This window comes from Hordeum vulgare, chromosome 3H (assembly GCF_904849725.1).
Source record: "Hordeum vulgare subsp. vulgare chromosome 3H, MorexV3_pseudomolecules_assembly, whole genome shotgun sequence".
Taxonomy (NCBI): domain Eukaryota; kingdom Viridiplantae; phylum Streptophyta; class Magnoliopsida; order Poales; family Poaceae; genus Hordeum; species Hordeum vulgare.
This window is the reverse complement of record NC_058520.1, coordinates 585,521,903-585,526,771: the sequence shown is the minus strand read 5'-3', so window position 1 is coordinate 585,526,771 and position 4,869 is coordinate 585,521,903.

Here is a 4,869-nt window from a genome sequence, read left to right as displayed (position 1 = left end):
AGGGCTAGAAAAAGAAGAAACACGAGAGTTAATTAATATGTGTACATACGAAAACAATGAATGCATCAATTAGCTAGTCAGCACAGGCTTAACTAATATATATACCTGGTCGGACTCGGTTCGGTCACCGAAGCCGTCATCACGGTCTCCTTCTTGTTCCGGCATTGGGTCATCGGAGCCATCATAATCATAGCCTTCTTCTTGTACCGTCATTAATGGGTCACCGGAGCCACCATAATCATAGCCTTCTTCTTCACCCTGTCCTTCCAGACCATCGGTGTCATTGAGAAACGACAAGATGACATCACTTCCTTTTGCGATTATTTCCCCCAACATCTCTTCTGTTGCTTCGTCTCGGGGGTGCTCCATAGTTTCTGCAAATATTTAGAACATGGCAATTATTATTCAAACATGACAGATGGATATATTAGTGGCAAACGTAGAACTAGCTAGCTAATCACAATAAGGAATCATATTAGTGGCCTCGACGCTGCTTCTCTAGGGTTTGGGGTGGCCTCGCAACGCTTCAAGGGTTTGTGGTGGCCTCGACAATGCTTCAAGGGTTTGGGGTGGCCTCGACGACAACGCTCTTTTTACATGGTAAATTTGGGTGGCCTCGAGAGAGTTTGTCGAGTAGGGGCTCCAGGGAGGGGGTAGGAGACCAACATCGTTTTTTCTAGGGTTTGGGTGTCCTTGAGAGTTTTGGTCGAGCGAGAGGGCCGGGGGGTGCTCCCGTGGTATATGTTATCACGGTCGAGAGGGGGTATATATGTCGACCGCCCCTCATGTCTAAGTTATCCGGGAGGGGGTTATATCGACAACGACGACATACATACATGGGAAAATAATGTTATCGGGGAAGGGGTATATCGACCCCCCCCCCTCGTGTTGAAGTTATCGAGAGGGGGTATATCGACAACGACATACCCGATAAAAAATAAGAAGACAAAATAAGAAATAAAAAGAGGAGAAGAAGAAAGGAATAGAAGAGAAGCGATCGAAGAAAAAAAAGAAGAAAAAAAAGGAGAAGAAGAAAGGAATAGAGAAGAAGAAGAAAAAAATAGAATATCTTTTTCTTCTTTTCTCCTCTTGTTATTTATTTCTCCTCTTCTTGCTCTCCTTTTCTTCTCCTTTCTTCCTCTTCTTATTTTCCTTCTTCCTCTCATTCTTTTTCTTCTTCTTCCTTATCTTCCTAGCTAGATATATGATACTTTTCTGAAAATGTAACTTTAGCATATATAAAACTTTTCTTCTTCTTCCTTCTTCCTTCTTCCTTCTCTTCCTTCTTTTTCTAAATATATAAAACTTTTCTAAAAATGGAACTAACCTAAAATGTACTAAATCAGAGAACATATATAGATAAAACTAACCTAAAATGTACCCAAATGTACTAAAAATCTAACTTCTATATGAACAGAGAACATATACATATATACATTTTTATACAAATGCAAAAAACAAATCATCATATATAAGAACAAAAAATCTAAAAAAGACATATAATTAGATATACTCACACATATACATATAATCTAGAAAAAAACATCATATAATGAAAAAACACCGACGCCGGCCTAACCAAGGAGGGAGAGGTTCGGCGTGGTCGGGGCAGGGGCAGAGGCACGGCGCCGGCGTCGGTATAGAGGGCGGCGACGGCGGCGTGTGATGACCCACAAGTATAGGGGATCAATCGTAGTCCTTTCGATAAGTAAGAGTGTCGAACCCAACGAGGAGCAGAAGGATCTGACAAATGGTTTTCAGCAAGGTAAAATCTGCACGCACTGAAATTGTTGGTAACAAGTGATTGTGTGGTGAGATGATTCGTAGCGAGCAACAAGTAACAAAAGTAGCAACGGTGCAGCAAAGTGGCCCAATCCCTTTTATAGCAAGGGACAAGCCTGGACAAAGTCTTATAGGAGGAAAAAACGCTCCCGAGGACACACGGGAATTTCTGTCATGCTAGTTTCATCATGTTCATATGATTCGCGTTCGTTACTTTGATAGTTTGATATGTGGGTGGACCGGCGCTTGGGTACTGCCCTTACTTGGACAAGCATCCCACTTATGATTAACCCCTCTCGCAAGCATCCGCGACTACGAAAGAAGAATTAAGACAAAGTCTAACCATAGCATTAAACTAGTGGATCCAAATCAGCCCCTTACGAAGCAACGCATAAACTAGGGTTTAAGCTTCCGTCACTCTAGCAACCCATCATCTACTTACTACTTCCCAATGCCTTCCTCTAGGCCCAAATAATGGTGAAGTGTTATGTAGTCGACGTTCACATAACACCACTAGAGGAAAAATAACATACAACACATCAAATTACCGAACGAATACCAAATTCACATGACTACTATTAGCATGACTTATCCCATGTCCTCAGGAACAAAAGTAACTACTCACAAAGCATAATCATATTCATGACCAGAGAGGTAATGAGTAGCATCAAGGATCTGAACATAAACTCTTCCATAAAGTAATCCAACTAGCATCGACTACAAAGAGTAATCAATATTACTAGCAACCTTACAAGTACCAATCGAAGTCGCGAGATGGAGATTGGTTACAAGTGATGAACTAGGGTTTGGAGATGAGATGGTGCTGATGAAGATGTTGATGGTGACGAGTCCCCTCCGATGAGAGGAGTGTTGGTGATGACGATGGCGACAATTTCTCCCTCCGGGAGGGAAGTTTCCCCGGCAAGATCGTCCTGTCGGAGCTCTAGATTGGTTCTGCTCTGCCTCGTGGCGGCGGCGAAACCACGAAAAAGCTCCTCCCTGATTTTTTTTCTGGACGAAACCCTTCATATAGCTAAAGAGGGGGGCAAGTGGGCCAGCGGGTTGCCCACAAGCTCTCATGGTGCGCCCTGGGGGGGTGGCCGCGCCGTGCAGGCTTGTAGCCAACCCCTGGCGCCCCTCTGGCACTTCTTCGGCCCAGTATTTTTTATAAATCCAGAAAAAATCCTCGTTTATTTTTACGGCGTTTGGAGTTGCGCAGAATAGGTATCTCAACTTTTCTCCACTCACTAGTGGAATCAGAGAATTTGCCATCTGCTGCTTCTTTGCCGTCTGCTGGCTTATGGCAAAGACACTCTTTGCCATCAGCTACCCAAAACCTGACGGCAAAGAGCAGGCTGATGGCAAACATCATCTTTGCCATCTGCTGCTTCTTTGCCGTCTGCCAGCTGACGGCAAAGCACATGCAGGCAGACGTAAAAGAACCCACCCCACACCGCCCTCTATCCCATAACGGTCCACCTCTTTGCCGTCAGCCTGTTACCACTTTGCCGTCGGGGGCAGACGGCAAAGAGGCAACTAGACCTAACGTCGTCAACCCCCACCCCACCCCCTCTCTCCCCCCCGTAACGGCTCACCACAGCCCCCGACTCTCTCCCTGCACCGCCGCCGGAGCTCGTCCTCCCTCCTCCCTCCTCCCCGCGACCCGCCGCCGGAGCTCGCCCCTCCTCCTCCCTGCGACCCCCTCCTCCATCATCGTGCCCCTGCTCCACCACCGCCCCTCCTCTCCGTTCCCCTGCTCCACCACCGCCCCCTCTTCCCTGCGACCCCCTGCTCCACCACCGCCCCCTCCTCTCCGGGCCCCTGGTCCACCTTGCCGCTGACATTTCCCCCGAGCTCCACCTCGTTGCTGACGTCTCCCCTAGCCCCTTGTAAGTCCTCCGGCCCTCCTTTCCTCTCTTTGCCTCTTTGCTAAGGGTAATTTAGTTAAGTTAAGTTACTTAGGTTAATTTAGTTAGGTTATTGTTATTAGGTTCTTGTTGCTATTAGGTTCTTACTTTAAGTTGTTTAGGTTAATTTAGTTAAGTTACTTAGGTTAATTTACATAGGTTAATTTTTATTAGGTTCTTAGGTTAAGTTACTTAGGTTAATTTTTATTAGGTTGCAAATTTTTCTTCAAGTTTCATATAGGCTATTTAAAGAAAAAAAAAACAGAATTGATTAACACTAGTTCCAAATATTGCGAAGAAAAAAGACTCTTGCATTTTGCTTCAAGTTCTATATTGTTCTTCCTATTATATGACAATTTGAAGTGGACATGTCATATGTGGACATGTGATTTGGACACGTGATATTTGGAATTGGGACATGTCATGCCAAAATTTCCCGTGAAAGGAGAAGAAGAGGAGAGGAGGAGGAGAAGGAGAAGAGGAGAGGAGGAGGAGGAGGATGAGAAGAAGAAGAAGAAAAATACCTTCTCCTTCTTCTCCTCCTTCTTCTCCTCCTCCTCCTTCTCCTTCTTCTTGATTTCTTCTTCTTCTTCTCCTCCTCCTCTTTCTTCTCCTCTTTATTATTCTCCTTACCTTATTTTCCCCAACAATGAGATAATTATCCCATTTAGCTACAAAATGACAATAATTAGAATATTTGTGTTGATCGGGTGGATTTACATGTGATAGTTGTCTCGTCGCTGTGAGGTCTGGTGTGCAAAGACCTGCCCGTGCGTTGTACGAGCTCCGCCCCTGCATTTGTGGGTCAGTACAAATTTCATCTCCTCCCCGCCCCTTCATTTACAGTGGCTCAGTTTCCGCATGAAACTTTCTAGGTTTAGGTAATTCAATTAATTTATCAGTATGCGTGACCAGTATGCGTCTCCCGTTCGAAAGGGCGACATCTATAAATATGCATGTCTTTGCATATTTATAACCGCCATCCTTTCGAATTGTACAACATTATCCAAGGACAGCCCGAGTATGTGTAGATTGGGTCCGTTTTCTCGTATGCTGTGCTCTGGATCCGATGCGGAATTTCGTCAGTGCCTCCCTGTTGTTCTCCGGATGCACATCCTCTCTGTTTATTGCGGAGACGTGTATCAGGCGAACAGCTGGGAGGTGCTGCCGAAATTTTGTG